Source organism: Somniosus microcephalus, chromosome 8 (assembly GCF_052327205.1).
Source record: "Somniosus microcephalus isolate GS21.2 chromosome 8, FLI_Smic_1.0, whole genome shotgun sequence".
In the NCBI taxonomy this organism is placed as follows: Eukaryota; Metazoa; Chordata; class Chondrichthyes; order Squaliformes; family Somniosidae; genus Somniosus; species Somniosus microcephalus.
The window spans coordinates 261,718,418-261,738,208 of record NC_140994.1 but is presented as its reverse complement, the minus strand read 5'-3'; the positions used below and the strand labels follow the sequence as shown (position 1 = coordinate 261,738,208).

Below are 19,791 nucleotides of genomic sequence, written 5' to 3'. Positions count from 1 at the left end.
ATGGGTAAACACACCGCCCAGTGTGACACTGACAATGGGTAAACACACCGCCCAGTGTGGCACTGAGACAATGGGTAAACACACCGCCCAGTGTGACACTGAGACAATGGGTAAACACACCGCCCAGTGTGACACTGACACAATGGATAAACACACCGCCCAGTGTGACACTGACAATGGGTAAACACACCGCCCAGTGTGACACTGAGACAATGGGTAAACACACCGCCCGGTGTGACACTGACACAATGGGTAAGCACACCGCCCAGTGTGACACTGAGACAATGGGTAAACACACCGCCCAGTGTGACACTGACACAATGGATAAACACACCGCCCAGTGTGACACTGACAATGGGTAAACACACCACCCAGTGTGACACTGAGACAATGGGTAAACACACCGCCCAGTGTGACACTGAGACAATGGGTAAACACACCGCCCAGTGTGACACTGACACAATGGGTAAACACACCGCCCAGTGTGACACTGACAATGGGTAAACACACCACCCAGTGTGACACTGACACAATGGGTAAACACACCGCCCAGTGTGACACTGAGACAATGGGTAAACACACCGCCCAGTGTGACACTGACACAATGGGTAAACACACCGCCCAGTGTGACACTGACAATGGGTAAACACACCACCCAGTGTGACACTGAGACAATGGGTAAACACACCGCCCAGTGTGACACTGACACAATGGGTAAACACACCGCCCAGTGTGACACTGAGACAATGGGTAAACACACCGCCCAGTGTGACACTGACACAATGGGTAAACACACCGCCCAGTGTGACACTGACACAATGGGTAAACACACCGCCCAGTGTGACACTGACAATGGGTAAACACACCGCCCAGTGTGACACTGACACAATGGGTAAACACACCGCCCAGTGTGACACTGACAATGGGTAAACACACCGCCCAGTGTGACACTGAGACAATGGGTAAACACACCGCCCAGTGTGACACTGACAATTGGTAAACACACCGCCCAGTGTGACACTGAAACAATGGGTAAACACACCGCCCAGTGTGGCACCGAGACAATGGGTAAACACACCAAGTGTGACACTGACACAATGGGTAAACACACCGCCCAGTGTGACACTGACAATGGGTAAACACACCGCCCAGTGTGACACTGAGACAATGGGTAAACACACCGCCCAGTGTGGCACCGAGACAATGGGTAAACACACCGCCAAGTGTGACACTGACACAATGGGTAAACACACCGCCCAGTGTGACACTGACAATGGGTAAACACACCGCCCAGTGTGACACTGAGACAATGGGTAAACACACCACCCAGTGTGACACTGAGACAATGGGTAAACACACCGCCCAGTGTGACACTGAGACAATGGGTAAACACACCGCCCAGTGTGGCACCGAGACAATGGGTAAACCCACTGCCCAGTGTGACACTGAGACAATGGGTAAACACACCGCCCAGTGTGGCACTGAGACAATGGGTAAACACACCGCCCAGTGTGACACTGAGACAATGGGTAAACACACCGCCCAGTGTGACACTGAGACAATGGGTAAACACACCGCCCAGTGTGACACTGACAATGGGTAAACACACCGCCCAGTGTGGCACCGAGACAATGGGTAAACACACTGCCCAGTGTGGCACTGACAATGGGTAAACACACCGCCCAGTGTGGCACCGAGACAATGGGTAAACACACCGCCCAGTGTGACACTGAGACAATGGGTAAACACACCGCCCAGTGTGACACTGAGACAATGGGTAAACACACCGCCCAGTGTGACACTGAGACAATGGGTAAACACACCACCCAGTGTGACACTGACACAATGGGTAAACACACCGCCCAGTGTGACACTGACACAATAGGTAAACACACCGCCCAGTGTGGCACTGAGACAATGGGTAAACACACCGCCCAGTGTGACACTGAGACAATGGGTAAACACACCGCCCAGTGTGACACTGACACAATGGGTAAACACACCGCCCAGTGTGACACTGAGACAATGGGTAAACACACCGCCCAGTGTGACACTGACAATGGGTAAACACACCGCCCAGTGTGACACTGACAATGGGTAAACACACCGCCCAGTGTGACACTGACAATGGGTAAACACACCGCCCAGTGTGGCACTGAGACAATGGGTAAACACACCGCCCAGTGTGACACTGAGACAATGGGTAAACACACCGCCCAGTGTGACACTGACACAATGGATAAACACACCGCCCAGTGTGACACTGAGACAATGGGTAAACACACCGCCCAGTGTGACACTGAGACAATGGGTAAACACACCGCCCAGTGTGGCACTGAGACAATGGGTAAGCACACCGCCCAGTGTGACACTGACACAATGGATAAACACACCGCCCAGTGTGACACTGAGACAATGGGTAAACACACCGCCCAGTGTGACACTGAGACAATGGGTAAACACACCGCCCAGTGTGGCACTGAGACAATGGGTAAACACAACGCCCAGTGTGACACTGAGACAATGGGTAAACACACCACCCAGTGTGACACTGACACAATGGGTAAACACACCGCCCAGTGTGGCACAGACACAATGGGTAAACACACCACCCAGTGTGACACTGAGACAATGGGTAAACACACCACCCAGTGTGACACTGACAATGGGTAAACACACCACCCAGTGTGACACTGACAATGGGTAAACACACCGCCCAGTGTGGCACTGAGATAATGGGTAAACACACCACCCAGTGTGGCACCGAGACAATGGGTAAACACACCGCCCAGTGTGACACTGACACAATGGGTAAACCCACTGCCCAGTGTGACACTGAGACAATGGGTAAACCCACTGCCCAGTGTGACACTGAGACAATGGGTAAACACACCACCCAGTGTGACACTGAGACAATGGGTAAACACACCGCCCAGTGTGACACTGAGACAATGGGCAAACACACCGCCCAGTGTGACACTGACACAATGGGTAAACCCACTGCCCAGTGTGACACTGAGACAACGGGTAAACACACCGCCCAGTGTGACACTGAGACAACGGGTAAACACACCGCCCAGTGTGACACTGAGACAATGGGTAAACACACCACCCAGTGTGACACTGAGACAATGGGTAAACACACCGCCCAGTGTGACACTGGGACAATGGGTAAACACACCGCCCAGTGTGGCACTGAGATAATGGGTAAACACACCACCCAGTGTGACACTGACACAATGGGTAAGCACACCGCCCAGTGTGACACTGACAATGGGTAAACACACTGCCCAGTGTGGCACTGAGATAATGGGTAAACACACCACCCAGTGTGGCACCGAGACAATGGGTAAACACACCGCCCAGTGTGACACTGACACAATGGGTAAACCCACTGCCCAGTGTGACACTGAGACAACGGGTAAACACACCGCCCAGAGTGACACTGAGACAATGGGTAAACACACCGCCCAGTGTGACACAGACAATGGGTAAACACACCACCCAGTGTGACACTGACAATGGGTAAACACACCACCCAGAGTGACACTGAGACAATGGGTAAACACACCGCCCAGTGTGGCACCGAGACAATGGGTAAACACACCGCCCAGTGTGGCACTGAGACAATGGGTAAACACACCGCCCAGTGTGGCACTGAAACAATGGGTAAACACACCGCCCAGTGTGACACTGAGACAATGGGTAAACACACCACCCAGTGTGACACTGACAATGGGTAAACACACCACCCAGTGTGACACTGAGACAATGGGTAAACACACCGCCCAGTGTGGCACTGAAACAATGGGTAAACACACCGCCCAGTGTGGCACCGAGACAATGGGTAAACACACCGCCCAGTGTGACACTGAGACAATGGGTAAACACACCGCCCAGTGTGACACTGAGACAATGGGTAAACACACCGCCCAGTGTGACACTGGGACATACCAAGCAGAATGGCACTCGGATTGAGGCTCTGCCTTCGGTCAGTTGACCTCAACTGGCATGGTGGTCCGGGGCGCTGCCAGTGGCCTCAGTGCCTCTGGGCGAGGGAGGGGGCAGAATAATGTAGGCCTCCTGACCACCATACTTCACCCAGAGAATGGTTAGAATGTGGAACTCGCTACCACAAGGAGTGGTTGAGGCGAATAGTATCGATGCATTTAAGGGGAGGCTGGATAAGTACATGCGGGAGAAAGGAATAGAAGGATATATTGATAGGGTGAGGTGAAGTAAGGTGGGAGGAGGCTCGCGTGGAGCATGGACCAGTTGGGCCGAATGGCCTGTTTCTGTGCTGTACGCTCGATGTAACTCCATGTAACACCCGGCTGGAACGTATGGTAGTCGAGTGGTTATGGTCCGGGACTCAGCAACCCCAGAGGTTATGAATTCAAATCCCATTAGGGCCAAGTCATGAGTTCAATATCTCTGGTCCTTTCTGGCTAGCACCAGAATAATGACCCTGAAAGATTCCTGAGGAACCTGCCAGCTCTGGCCTCTAAGTGACTCCAGTAACCACAACATGTGGGTTGGCTCTTTAATGCTCTCAGTTATAAAACAGCAAGGATTCAGGGGCAGAGTTCACCATCTTCTCAGAACAAAGAAAGACTTGCATTTCTATAGCGCCTGTCACGACATCAGGACGTCCCAAAGTGCTTTACAGCTAATGAAGTACTTTTTGAAGTGGAGTCACTGTTGTAATGTAGGAAACGTGGCAGCCAATTTGTGCACAGCAAGCTCCCACAAACAGCAATGTGATAATAATCAGATAATCTGTTTTTTCTTAGGAATGTTGATTGAGAGATAAATATTGGCCAGGACACCGGGGAGAACTCCCCTGCTCTTCTTCGAAATAGTGGCCGTGGGGTCTTTCACACCCACCTGAGAGAGCAGACGGGGCCTCGGTTTAACATCTCATCTGAAAGACGGCACCTCCGACAGTGCAGCGCTCCCTCAGTACTGCCCCTCCGACAGTGCAGCACTCCCTCAGTACTGCCCCTCCGACAGTGCAGCACTCCCTCAGTACTGCCCCTCTGACAGTGCAGCGCTCCCTCGGTACTGCCCCTCCAACAGTGCGGCGCTCCCTCAGTACTGCCCCTCCGACAGCGCAGCACTCCCTCAGTACTGACCCTCCGACAATGCAACGCTCCCTCAGTACTGCCCCTCCGACAGTGCGGCACTCCCTCAGTACTGCCCCTCCGACAGTGCAGTGCTCCCTCAGTACTGCCCCTCCGACAGTGCGGCGCTCCCTCAGTACTGCCCCTCCGACAGTGCAGCACTCCTTCAGTACTAACCCTCCGACAATGCAACGCTCCCTCAGTACTGCCCCTCCAACAGTGCAGCGCTCCCTCAGTACTGACCCTCCGACAATGCAACGCTCCCTCAGTACTGCCCCTCCAACAGTGCAGTGCTCCCTCAGTACTGACCCTCCAACAGTGCGGCGCTCCCTCAGTACTGCACTGGGAGAGTCAGCCTGGATTTTTTGTGCTAATGTCTCTGGAGTGGGACTTGAACAACTAAGGGTGGGCAATAAATACGGCTGTACGCACACTGCCAACGTGCCCAAAAAGTGCGAGGGCAGAAGTGGGCTTGTCGATGATACACACCCAGCCTCCTGCAGGCAAGCAGCCCACTGGCACGGTCTAGAAGGTCAACCAGTTGCCTGGCACCGGTGAGGTCAACAGGGGAGGAGGGTAAAGAGTTGAGGAGGAATAAGTGCATCTCTGAAATCCGCAGCGGCAGATAAAGAACCCTTCCAACAGAATCTAGATGCCAAACTCCGCTGACGCATCAGGAGAACGCACGTCCCACACAAAATATGCACCATCAGTGTGAGAATGCCATATCTGCTCAGCACTGCACAGCGTTTGAATTGGGACCGTTGGCTTAGTGAAAATATACAGACAGACCTTGACGGGGGGAAAAAATGCTCCCTAAAACATCATAATTTAGATTAGTCATCATTCACATTGGTAAACTGTAATAATACAGAGTTAAAATTATAATCACGCTGTGGAATTAATGGCGTAAGTGAACTTTTAATAAAAAAGGGACAGGTTTTATTTCGTCTCGCCGCTAAAGTTTGGCGTTAAGCCAAGTTTTCCCTGCCTGTCTGCAATCCAGTAATTTTATGTGCGGTGTCTCTGCATTCAGAGTTTCTGCTGTAATATCTCAAGCCTGCGAATCGAGACAAATACTCCAGGACATCGGAATCAGTTTACAGAATTGCTTTTTTTTTTAGGGAGGTGGGGGGAATTCAATTGTTGATACATGGGGTAATTGTTCGATAATGTGTAACTCAATCCTTTTTCTCCTTGCACATAGTTCCAGGAGCACAGCTGCCGGAGGGGAGGAGTGGGGAGGTTTATTGACCAGCCAGCCCCTGCAGCCTGACAGTGGGGCCGCTGCAGTCCTCACGCCCTAACACTGCGGAACCAAATCCCCATCTCTAGCCCCCTCAGAGAGCCATAAATACCCTCAACTCGATCACAATACAATCTATTAGGATTATAGGACTGTTTCCAGGGCAGCTAGCCTTTCCCCATTTTCGACCCTCTGCTCGATCTTAAAAAAACTTTAGACTTTGGACAAGCGGGATTAAGCAAACACCTAACGTGGTCTTACCTGAAAAATGGTCAAACTGCAGCAATTTTAAAACACTGCCAGTTAAATACAAATCTCGCCGACCAAGTTATAGAGTTAAGATGTATATCATAAAACCCTCGACTAAAATACCCTGCTTTGGAAAAAAAAATTAAACATTTCTCTAAAAAGCAAAGTGCTTCATTTTAATTGCTGACTGTTCCTTTGTTTATTTTGAAACTATTTTTAAACAAACCAAGGCTGTTTAATTGAATTCTCCTCCAACACATTGACACATTTTAACTTTATCAAACAAAGTAACACTCTTAAAACAAACTTGGCGTTTTCATTTAATTCCTGCACACATTAACATTGTCTTTTTGAAACAATTTGCTACAGTTCATATAATCTTTAAAAAAATCAAGTTGATACATTATATGTATATATATTTTTAAAGATACAATATAGCTTTTTAAATAATTTGATACAATTTATCTCTTTTTAAACAATTTGATACAATTTATCTCTTTTTAAATAATTTGATACAATTGATCTCTTTTTAAACAATTTGATACAATTTATCTCTTTTTAAACAATTTGATACAATTGATCTCTTTTTAAACAATTTGATACATTTTATGCATCTTTTAGAATTATTTGATACATTGAAGTATCTCTGGAAAGGAGTTGCTACATTGCCCTGGCCGGCAGCGTTGCCTCTGATACTCACCCGGAGCGGTGAGCCTGTCTGAGCTGCGGCCAGTCCGGTTCTCCCTCTCTCTCCAGCGGCTCGGCTCCCTCCCTCTCTCCCTCCCCCTGACGTCAACCCAGGCCTGCCCTCCCCTGACGCGGCGCAAAGTCCTGCAAAGCTCAGTGCTTCTATTTTAAAGCTGCTGCGAATCGACAGTGTGGCCGAAAGGATTGCAGTCATTTCTTGGACGCTTTGTAGGGGGGTTACTTGGGCGAGGTGGGCGGGGTCAGGGGGACAAGAGAGTAGGGCCATGATGACCCATGCCCTTCCCCCAAGTTTATTGGAGGCATGTCCCCCTCAGTCTTACCATCTCCTGTCTCCCACCTGGTTTGCACCGGGTTGAATTTGCACAGTAAGAGCTTTTTTCGCGCTCTCTCTCGCTGGCATTTATTGCCCATCCCTAGTTGCCCTTGAGAAGGTGGTGGTGAGCCGCCTTCTTGAACCGCTGCAGTCCGTGTGGTGAAGGTGCTCCCACAGTGCTGTTAGGGAGGGAGTTCCAGGATTTTGACCCAGCGACGATGAAGGAACGGCCGATATATTTCCAAGTCGGGATGGTGTGTGACTTGGAGGGGAACTTGGAGGTGGTGGTGTTCCCATGCGCCTGCTGCCCTAGTCCTTCTAGGTGGAAGAGGTCGCGGGTTTGGGTGGTGCTGCCGAAGAAGCCTTGGCGAGTTGCTGCAGTGCATCTTGTAGATGGTACACACTGCAGCCACGGTGCGCCGGTGGTGGAGGGAGTGAATGTTTAAGGTGGTGGATGGGGAGCCAATCAGTCTGTTCCACCATGAGGGGCATCACAGTGGAGCCCAATACTGAGCTTTTGCTGATACCTGGGATGGCAGGAATAACGTATGAGGAGAGATTGGGTCGATTAGGTTTATATTCGCTAGAGTTTAGAAGAATGAGAGGGGATCTCATTGAAACTTATAAAATTCTAACAGGACTAGACAGACTAGATGCAGGAAGGATGTTCCCGATGGTCGGGGAATCCAGAACCAGGGGTCACAGTCTAAGGATAAGGGGTAAGCCATTTAGGACAGAGATGAGGAGGAATTTCTTCACCCAGAGAGTGGTGAACCTGTGGAATTCTCTATCACAGAAGGCAGTTGAGGCCAATTCATTAAATATATTCAAGAAGGAGTTAGACATATTTCTTAAGGCTAAAGGGATCAAGGGGTATGGGGAGAAAGCAGGGACAGGGTACTGAATTTGGATGATCAGCCATGATCTCACTGAATGGCGGAGCAGGCTCGAGGGGCCGAATGGCCGACTCCTGCTCCTATCTTCTATGTTTCTATGTTTTATTGAATTATCTCTGGGGATATGGGTGACACTGTTAAGGTAATATTTATTGTCTCTCCCTGAAGGTATTAACAGTGCGGGGCTGAATCATGTCGAGATCAGACCGGGTAAGAATGGCAGGTTCCCTTCCCTGAAGGACATTAGTGAACCAGTCACATTTTTACAACAGCCCAGTGTTGTTCAAGGTCAATGTTATGGTGCCAGTGCAGAAATGATCAGATTTATTGAATTCAGTTTTGCGACCTGCCGTTGTGCGATTTGAGCTCACAATGTCAAGGCTGCTGGTCCAGTACCAGAACCAGAGCTATTCAGCTGCTGTCTAAAATAAAAAAAGACTTTCATTTCTATAGCGCCTGTCACGACCACCGGACATCTCAAAGCGTTTTACAGCCAATGAAGTACTTTTTGAAGTGCGGTCACTGTTGTAATGTAGGAAATGCAGCAGCCAGTTTGCGCACAGCAAGCTCCCACAAACAGCAATGTGATAATGACCAGATCATCTGTTTTTGTTATGTTGGTTGAGGGATAAATATTGGCCCCAGGACACCAGGGAGAACTCCCCCTGCTCTTCTTCAAAATAGCGGCCATGGGATCTTTTACGTCCACCTGAGAGAGCAGACGGGGCCTCGGTTTAACGTCTCATCCGAAAGACGGCACCTCCGACAGTGCGGCACTCCCTCAGTACTGCACTGGAGTGTCGGCCTGGATTTTTGTGCTCAAGTCTCTGGAGTGGGACTTGAAACTGCAACCTTCTGACTCAGAGGTGAGAGAGAGAGAGAGAGAGCGTGCTCCCCACTGAGCCTCGGCAACCATTCATTCATGCAATCTCACCATGATGGAATTGCCAGATAATGAACTGGAACCCTGGCCAATTGCATCCCCTCCCTATATCCCTATACCAGTGCCACTGAGGGCAATTAGTGCCATTCTTCCTGGGATGAGTGGGTTGTCCTATGAGGAGAGATTGAGTAGATTGGGTTTATCTGGAGTTTAGAGGAATGAGAGGCGATCTCATTGAAATGTATAAAATCCTTAGAGGGCTTGACAGGATAGATGCTGAGAGGCTGTTTCCCCCCTGGCTGGAGCGACTAGAACCAGGGCTCACAGTCTCAGAATAAGGGGTCGGCCATTTAGGACTGAGATGAGGAGGAATTTCTTCACTCAGAGGGTGGTGAATCTTTGGAATTCTCTGCCCCAGAGGGCTGTGGAGGCTCAGTCGTTGAGTATATTCAAGACAGAGATCGATAGATTTTTTGGACTCATAGGGAATCAAGGGATATGGGGATAGTGCAGGACAGTGGAGTTGAGGTAGAAGATCAGCCATGATGTTGAATGGCGGGGCAGGCTCGAGGGGCCGAATGGCCAACTCCTGCTCCTAATTCTTATATTCTTATGTGTGAACCCGGACAGTGGACGTTGGCCTGCTGTTTGACCACTGGGGACGCATCCAGAGCGCACTCACTCCCGTCCTCAACCCACTGTCAGGCACAACTGCACTCTTCCACTAGAGGTCGCTGAATAGCAATCCTGGGCAGGAATCATTGCTGCACCGATGGGCAGATATCTCTGAAAGCTTGCTGTGTTTCTATCTTCAATTCTTAGTGTCCTATGGCCCATGCTAAATGGGACAGATTTTGAACAGATCTGGCAACTCAAAACTGGGCATCCATGAGGCGCTGTGCGCCATCAGCAGCAGCAGAATTGTATTCAACCACAATCTGTAACCTCATGGCCCGGCATATCCCTCACTCTACCATTACCATCAAACCGGGAGATCAACCCTGGTTTAACGAAGAATGCAGGAGAGCATGCCGGGAACAGCACCAGGCATACCGAAAAATGAGGTGTCAACCTGTTGAGGCTACAACACAGGACTACTTGCATGCCAAACAATGGAAGCAACATGCGATAGACAGAGCTAAGCGATCTCACAACCATCGGATCAAATCAAAGCTCTGCAGTCCTGCCACATCCAGTCATGAGTGGTGGTGGACAATTAAACAGTTAACAGGAGGAGGAGGCTCCAAAAATATCCCCATCCTCAATGATGGTGGAGCCCAGCACGTGAGTGCAAAAGACAAGGCTGAAGCATTTGCAACTATCTTCAGCCAGAAGTGCCGAGTGGGTGATCCGTCTCGGCCTCCTCCTGAGGTCCCCAGCATCATAGATGCCAGTCTTCAGCCCATTCAATTCACTCCACGTGATGTCAAGAAATGGCTGAAGACACTGGATACTGCAAAGGCTATGGGCCCTGACAACATTCCGGCAATAGTACTGAAGACTTGTGCTCCAGAACTAGCTGCGCCCCTAGCCAAGCTGTTCCAGTACAGCTACAACACTGGCATCTACCCGGCAATGTGGAAAATTGCCCAAGTATGTCCTGTCTACAAAAAGCAGGACAAATCCGACCCGGCTAATTACCGTCCCACCAGTCTACTCTCAATCATCAGCAAAGTGATGGAAGGTGTCGTCGACAGTGCTATCCAGCGGCACCTACTCAGCAATAACCTGTTAACTGGCACCCAGTTTGGGTTCCGCCAGGGCCACTCAGCTCCTGACCTCATTACAGCCTTGGTCCAAACATGGACAAAAGAGCTGAACTCAAGAGGTGAGGTGAAAGTGACTGCCCTTGACATCAAGGCAGCATTTGATTGAGTGTGGCATCAAGGAGCCCTAGCAAAACTGAAGTCAATGGGAATCAAGGGGAAAACTCTCCATTGGTTGGAATCATACCTAGCACAAAGGAAGTTGGCTGTGGTTGTTGGAGGTCATTCATCTCAATCACATGACATCATTGCAGGAGTTCCTCAGGGCAGTGTCCTAGGCCCAACCATCTTCAGCTGTTTCATCAATGACCTTCCCTCCATCATAAGGTCAGAAGTGGGGATGTTCGCTGATGATTGCACACTGTTCAGCACCATTCGAGACTCGTCAGATACTGACGCAGTCCGTGTCCATATGCAGCAAGACCTGGACAACATTCAGACTTGGGCTGACAAGTGGCAAGTAACATTCACACCACACAAGTGCCAGGCAATGACCATCTCCAACAAGCGAGACTCTAACCATCTCCCCTTGACATTCAATGGCATTACCATCGCTGAATCCCCCACTATCAACATCCTGGGGGTTACCATTGATCAGAAACTGAACTGGACCAGCCATATAAATACTGTGGCTAAAAGAGCAGGCCAGAGGCTGGGAATTCTGCAGCGAGTGTCTCACCTCCTGACTCCCCAAAGCCTTTCCACCATCTACAAGGCACAAGTCAGGAGTGTAATGGAATACTCTCCACTTGCCTGGATGAGTGCAGCTCCAACAACACTCAAGAAGCTCGACACCATCCAGGACCAAGCAGCCCACTTGATTGGCACTCCATCCACCACCTTCAACATTCACTCCCTCCACCACCGGCGCACTGTGGCTGCAGTGTGTACCATCTACAAGATGCACTGCAGCAACTCGCCAAAGCTCCTTCAACAGCACCTTCCAAACCCACGACCTCTACCACTTAGAAGGACAAGGGCAGCAGACGCATGGGAACATCACCACCTACAAGTTCCCCTCCAAGCCACACACCATCCTGACTTGGACCTGTATCGCCGTTCCTTCACTGTCGCTGGGCCAAAATCCTGGAACTCCCTTCCTAACAGCATTGTGGGTGTACCTACACCATATGGACTGCAGTGGTTCAAGAAGGCGGCTCACCACCATCTTCTCAAGGGCAATTAGGGATGGGCACTAAATGCAGGCCTAGCCAGCGACGCCCACATCCCATCAATGAATAAAAAAAATTTTTTTTTTTAAATGCCATTGTTACCTCCAGACTCGACTATTCCAATGTTGCCCCTGGTCGGCCTCCCGCCTTCCACCCCCCAGAAATTTGAGCTCATCCGAAACTCTGCTCCCCGTGTCCCAGCTGGCACCACGTCCCATTCGCCCATCACCCCCCCCGTGTCCCAGCTGGCACCGAGTCCCATTCGCCCATCACCCCCCCCCCGTGCTCACTGCCCTGTGTCCCAGCTGGCACCAAGTCCCATTCGCCCATCACCCCCCCCGTGCTCACTGCCCTGTGTCCCAGCTGGCACCACGTCCCATTCGCCCATCACCCCCCGTGCTCGCTCCCCGTGTCCCAGCTGGCACCAAGTCCCATTCGCCCATCACCCCCCCCCCCGTGCTCGCTGACCTACATTGGCTCCCGGTCCAGTAATGCCGCGATTTTAAAATTCTCACCCTGGTTTTCAAATCCCTTCATGGCCTCGCCCCTCCCTATCTCTGTAACCTCCTCCAGCCCCACAACCCTTTCTGCGCTCCTCCATTTCCCCCCCCCCCCCGATTTTCAGCGCTCCACCATTGGCAGTCCTAAGCTCTGGAATTCCCTGCCTAAACCTCTCCGCCTCTCCACCTCTCTTTCCTCCTTTAACACGCTCCTTAAAACCTACCTCTTTGACCAAGCTTTTGGTACCTGGAATGGCAGGAATGACGTATGAGGAGAGATTGGGTCGATTAGAAACATAGAAACATAGAAACTAGGAGCAGGAGTAGGCCATTCGGCCCTTCGAGCCTGCTCCGCCATTCAATGAGATCATGGCTGATCATCCAAACCCTAGCACCCGGTCCCTACACCGACAGCCATCCCACCCAAGCCCTATCCCCGTAACCCCGTAACCCCACATATTTAATCCCCCCTAACACGAAGGGCCAATTTTTTTTTATCATGGCCAATCAACCTAACCCGCACATCTTTGGACTGTGGGAGGAAACCGGAGCACCCGGAGAAAACCCACGCAAACACGGGGAGAATGTGAAAACTCCACACAGATTAGGCTTATACTCGCTGGAGTTTAGAAGAATGAGAGGGGATCTCATTGAAACTTATAAAATTCTAACAGGACTGGACAGACTAGATGCAGGAAGGATGTTCCCGATGGTCGGGGAGTCCAGAACCAGGGGTCACAGTCTAAGGATAAGGGGTAAGCCATTTAGGACTGAGATGAGGAGGAATTTCTTCACCCAGAGAGTGGTGAACCTGTGGAATTCTCTACCACAGAAGGCAGTAGAGGCCAATTCATTAAATATATTCAAGAAGGAGTTAGATATATTTCTTAAGGCTAAAGGGATCGAGGGATATGGTGAGAAGGCAGGGACAGGGTACTGAATTTGGATGATCAGCCATGATCGCATTGAATGGCGGAGCAGGCTCGAGGGGCCGAATGGCCTAATCCTGCTCCTATCTTCTATGTTTCTCTGTTTCTATGTTTGGTCACCTGTCCTAATAACTCCTTATGTGGCTCGGTGTCAAATTTTATTTGATAATCGCTCCAGTGAAGCACCTTGGGACATTTTACTACATTATATACAAGTTGTTGTTGTAGTAGAAAGGGGCGACTGTGCCGGGGAAGGATGGTTTTTAGGGCAGGATTCCATGACCTGATGTTCCCAGCTCTTGCAGGGAGGATTTGGCAGTAAATTTACAGGCTGCTCCTGCTGATTTCTTTCTAATGTGTCAGCTGTGGCTCAGTGAATAGCACCCTCGCCTCTGAGTCAGAAGATTGTGGGTTTAAGTCCCCACTCCAGGGACTTCAGCACAGAAATCCAGGCCGACGCTCCCAGTGCAGTACTGAGGGAGCGCCGCACTGTCGGAGGTGCCGTCTTTCGGATGAGACGTTAAACCGAGGCCCCGTCCGCTCTCTCAGGTGGACGTAAAAGATCCCATGGCCTCTATTTCGAAGAAGAGCAGGGGGAGTTATCCCTGGTGCCAATATTTATCCCTCAATCAACATCACTAAGATCTGGTTATTATCACATTGCTGTCTGTGGGATCTTGCTGTGTGCAAATTGGCTGTCGTGTTTCCTACATTACAACAGTGACTACACTCCAAAAAGTACTGCGTGAAGCACTTTGGAACCTCCGATGGTCCTGAAAGGCGCCATGGAAATGTAAGTCTTTCTTTTTGCAAGGGGCGGTCCCCACTTCGAGTGTCAGATGGTGGAATCGCCCTTTTAATTGTCAACTGTACAGCATCGCCATTTAATTTTCAACCGCTACAATATCTGTCTTCCAGCTCCAATCAATTCTTACACTGGTTTATTTATGGGATGCTGGCTGCTGCGTTATACTTTCGAGGTAACCATGGACACCACTCGGTTTAATGGAAACACGTAATCCTCAGTGTGCGGTTGTTATCGGGGTGATTTTTCCCATTGACTGTAGTTTTGTGATTGAGGTCACTAATCTACATTTGACATAATTTTTCTTCATAAAATAAAATACTGAGGGTCCTAAACCAGCCCTGTACAGATTTTTAAAAAATTATTCACGGGATGTGGGCGTTGCTGGCAAGGCCAGCATTTATTGTCCATCCCTTGAGAAGGTGGTGGTGAGCCGCTGCAGTCCGTGTGGTGAAGGTGCTCCCACAGTGCTGTTAGGGAGGGAGTTCCAGGATTTTGACCCAGCGACGATGAAGGATCGGCCGATATACTTCTAAGTCAGGATGGTGTGTGTGACCTGGAGGGGAACTTGGAGGTGGTGGTGTTCCCATGCGCCTGCTGCCCTTGTCCTTCTAGGTGGGAGAGGTCACGGGTTTGGGAGGTGCTGCCGAAGAAGCCTTGGCGAGTTGCTGCAGTGCATCTTGTAGATGGTACACACTGCAGCCACGGTGCGCCGGTGGTGGAGGGAGTGAATGTTTAGGCTAGTGGATGCCTAAAATGCAAACACACCTTATGTGGTTTAATGTGCTACTCCCCTGCTCTTTATCAACCAGTGCCCTGGAGATCTTTGACATCCACCTGAGAGAGCAGACAGGGCTTCAATTTACCGTCTCCTCTGAAAGACGGCACCTCTGACAGTGCAGCCCTCCACTGGAGTGTCAGCCTGGATCATATGCTCCCATCTCTGGAGTGGGACTTGAACCCACAACCTTCATAACTCTGAGGCAGGCGTGCTACCCACCGAGCCACAGTTGACATCTCCAACTCCAAGCAAGGCCTTGGTTGGAATTATGGCTCTCAAGTTAAACATTACCTCAGGTTTAGTCCAGAGGTGCAAAACCTTGGCACAGGGCTGGACCCTGAGCGCAACATAAGACCACTTCCATTCCCCTCAACAGCATTGTCTGCCTCTGCCCCTCACCCCTCATCCCTCCATTCCTATCCCAGTCCCTCCATTCCTATCCCAGTCCCTCCATTCCTATCCCAGTCCCTCAACTCCTACCCCAGTCCCTCCACTCCTACCCCAGTCCCTCCCCTCCTACCCCAGTCCCTCCTCCCCTACCCCAGTCCCTCCACTCCTATCCCAGTCCCTCCTCCCCTACCCCAGTTCCTCCACTCCTACCCCAGTCCCTCCTCCCCTACTCCAGTCCCTCCACTCCTACCCCAGTCCCTCCACTTCTTCTCCAGTCCCTCCACACCTTCTCCAGTCCCTCCACACCTATCCCCGTCCCTCCACCTCTAACCCAGTCCCTCCACTCCTACCCCAGTCCCTCCATCCCTACCCCAGTCCCTCCACTCCTTCCCCAGTCCCTCCACTCCTACCCCAGTCCCTCCACTCCTACCCCAGTCCCTCCCCTCCTACCTCAGTCCCTCCCCTCCTACCCCAGTCCCTCCCCTCCTACCCCAGTCCCTCCCCTCCTACCCCAGTCCCTCCACCCCTACCCCGTCCCTCCTCCCCTACCCCGTCCCTCCTCCCCTACACGCCCCTCCTCCCCTACCCCCGTCCCTCCACCCTTACACCCGTCCCTCCTCCCCTACCCCGTCCCTCCTCCCCTACCCCCATCCCTCCTCCCCTACCCCATCCCTCCACCCTTACACCCGTCCCTCCTCCCCTACCCCATCCCTCCTCCCCATCCCCGTCCCTCCACCCCTACCCCGTCCCTCCACCCCTACCCCCATCCCTCCACCCCAACCGCAGTCCCTCCCCTCCTACCCCATCCCTCCACCCCTACCCACATCCCTCCTCCCCTACCCCATCCCTCCACCCCTACCCACATCCCTCCTCCCCTACCCCGTCCCTCCACCCCTACCGCAGTCCCTCCCCTCCTACCCCATCCCTCCACCCCTACCCACATCCCTCCTCCCCTACCCCGTCCCTCCTCCCCTACCCCAGTCCCTCCACCCCATCCCCCGTCCCTCCTCCCCACCCTGTCCCTCCACCCCTACCCCCCCTCCGCCCCACTCCCTTGTCCCTCCGCCATTCGATCCCCAATTTACCCATTCATCACCTCGCAATTGGGCGAGCCCCCAACGTTCCCCTTGCCGAACTCCAAAGTCTACCATTCATAAACCACTCCGAGTCCAGAGAGTCTCATTCCGGGCCCTCACTAACAGTAAGGTCCATTAGCACTTCACGGTGCAGCCTCGGACTGGCAGACATGGCCGCAGGGGACGGGAAGTATTTTTACACTGGAGGAATCTGGCACCAGTGCGGGGACAGCTGGTGTCAATAGCTGGAATAGATGGAAGAGGTGGGGGCGGTGTGTCTATTCTAGGAGTGAGCTGAGCAAACCCTGGCATTGACACTGGGCTGTTACTGGAAGAGCGATGGCTTGGCTGCGATAGGGTTGCATCCTAACATGACCGCAACCCCTGACGAGTGCGCTGCCCACCTTAGTTATCAATGTGAGTCCAACACAATAATACAGGGGCAGCTCCTTCTGTTAACTGTGAATAAGAACATAAGAATATAAGAAGTAGGAGCAGGAGTAGGCCATACGGCCCCTCGGGCCTGCTCCGCCATTCAATAGGATCATGGCTGATCTGAATCTAGACTCACGTCCACTTCCCTGCCCTCTCCCCGTAACCCCTAATTCCCTTATCTGCTAGGAAAATGTCTATCTCCGTTTTAAATTTATTTAATGTTGCAGCTTCCACAGCTCTCTGGGGTAGCAAATGCCATAGATTTACTACCCTCTGAGTGAAGAAGTTTCTCCTCATCTCAGTTTTGAAACGGCAGCCCCTTATTCTAAGATTATGCCCCCTAGTTCTAGTCTCACCCATCAGTGGAAACATCCTCACCGCATCCACCCGATCAAGCCCCCTTACAATCTTATATGTTTCGATAAGATCGCCTCTCATTCTTCTGAACTCCAATGAGTAGAGTCCCAACCTACTCAACCTTTCCTCATACGTCAACCCCCTCATCTCCGGAATCAACCGAGTAAACCTTCTCTGAACCGCCTCGAGAGCAAGTATATCTTTTCTTAAATATGGAAACCAAAACTGCACGCAGTATTCCAGGTGTGGCCTCACCAATACCCTGTAAAACTGCAGCAAGACTTCCCTGCTTTTATACTCCATCCCCCTCGCAATAAAAGCCAAGATTCCATTGGCCTTCCTGATCACCTGCTGCACCTGCATACTAACTTTTTGTGTTTCATGCACCAGGACCCCCAGATCCCTTTGTACTGTAGCACTTTGCAGTTTCTCTCCATTTAGATAATAACTTGCTCTTTGATTTTTTCTGCCAAAGTGCATAACCTCACACTTTCCAACATTATATTCCATCTGCCAAATCTCTGCCCACTCACTTAGCCTGTCTATGTCCTTTTGCAGGTTTTTTATGTCCTCCTCACTCACTGCTTTCCCTCCCATCTTTGTATTGTCGGCAAACTTGGATATGTTGCACTCGGTCCCTTCCTCCAAATCGTTAATATAGATTGTAAAGAGTTGGGGTCCCAGCACTGACCCCTGCGGAACACCACTAGTTACTGATTGCCAGCCCGAGAACGAACCATTTATCCCAACTCTTTGTTTTCTGTTAGATAGCCAATCTTCCACCCATGCCAGTATATTACCCCCAATCCCGTGATTTTTTATCTTGATCAGTAATCTTTTGTGTGGAACCTTGTCAAATGCCTTTTGGAAGTCCAAATACACTACATCCACTGGTTCCCCTTTATCCACCCTGTATGTTACATCCTCAAAGAATTCGAGCAAATTTGTCAAACATGACTTCCCCTTCATAAAACCATGCTGACTCTGTCCTATTAAATTATGTTTATCCAAATGCTCTGTTACTGTATCCTTAATAATGGACTCCAACATTTTGCCAACCACAGATGTTAGGCTAACTGGTCTATAGTTTCCAGCTTTTTGTCTACTTCCTTTCTTAAATAAGGGTGTTACATTAGCAATTTTCCAATCTGCTGGGACCTTTCCTGAGTCCAGGGAGTTCTGGAAAATGATCACCAATGCATCCACAACCCCTACTGCCACTTCTCCCAAGACCCTAGGATGTAGGCCATCAGGTCCGGGGGATTTATCCGCCTTAAGTTCCATTATTTTACCGAGTACCATCTCCTTAGTGATTTTAATCATGTTTAGCTCCTCCCCCCCCCCCCATTGCCCCCTGTTTGTCCAGTGTTGGGATATTTTTAGTGTCCTCTACTGTAAAGACTGATACAAAATATTTTTTCGGCGTCTTTGCCATCTCCATGTTCCCCACCACTGGTTTCCCGGTCCCATCCTCTAAGGGGCCAACATTCACTTTAGCCACCCTTTTTCTTTTTATATAGCTGTAGAAACTCTTGCTATCTGTTTTTATATTTTTTGCCTTCTCCATCTACAGATATTGTGTGTGGGATGATGGATTATGTTTGGTCTCCAGTTGCAGTCTGAGACATTCACTGTACTTTTCACTATATTAAAGCTGTTATAAATCTCATCATCAAGAAACTACTTATGAAATAACGCTGGACGGCCAGCTGGTGGCGCCGTCCAAGGAGTATAAATACTCGGGCGTGGGCCCCAGCTTTCCAGGGACATTTTGTAAAGACAAGGAACCAGTGAAATACAACTAGACCTCCATGTTCTGAAACAAGTTGATTAAAGCCTTGCTTTATACTCAAACTAAGTGCGTAGTGAGTTTTATTACATCAAAAGCTATTGCTGGCACTCTGCAAACTATCTCTGTAACTTCCTCCAGCCCCAAAATCCTCCGAGATATCTGCGTTCCTCCAATTCTGCCCTCTTGAGCATCCCTGATTATAATCGCTCTACCATTGGCGGCTGTGCCTTCAGCTGCCTGGGCCCCAAGCTCTGGAATTCCCTCCCTGAACCTCTCCGCCTCTCCACCCTCCTCTGTCAGCTGTGGCTCAGTGGGCAGCACTCTCGCCTCTGAGTCAGAAGGTTGTGGGTTCACAGTCCCACTCCAGAGA

At 50.7% G+C, this 19,791-nt stretch overlaps 1 protein-coding gene across 3 annotated transcripts in view; it reads right to left on the bottom strand.

Moving 5' to 3' along the window:
* The window catches only part of anxa6 (annexin A6), a 196,547-nt gene extending 179,561 nt beyond the window's left edge, over positions 1 to 16,986 (bottom strand). The window contains exon 1 of one of the 3 annotated variants that reach the window (XM_085996006.1): positions 16,858 to 16,986. The gene's annotated coding sequence lies outside the window, so the exon portion shown is untranslated. Of the gene's footprint in view, positions 1 to 7,318; positions 7,418 to 11,371; positions 11,465 to 16,857 lie in introns of those variants that run through there. The other 2 variants (XM_085996007.1, XM_085996005.1) reach the window with 2 other exon arrangements.
* Positions 16,987 to 19,791: the final 2,805 nt, after the last annotated feature.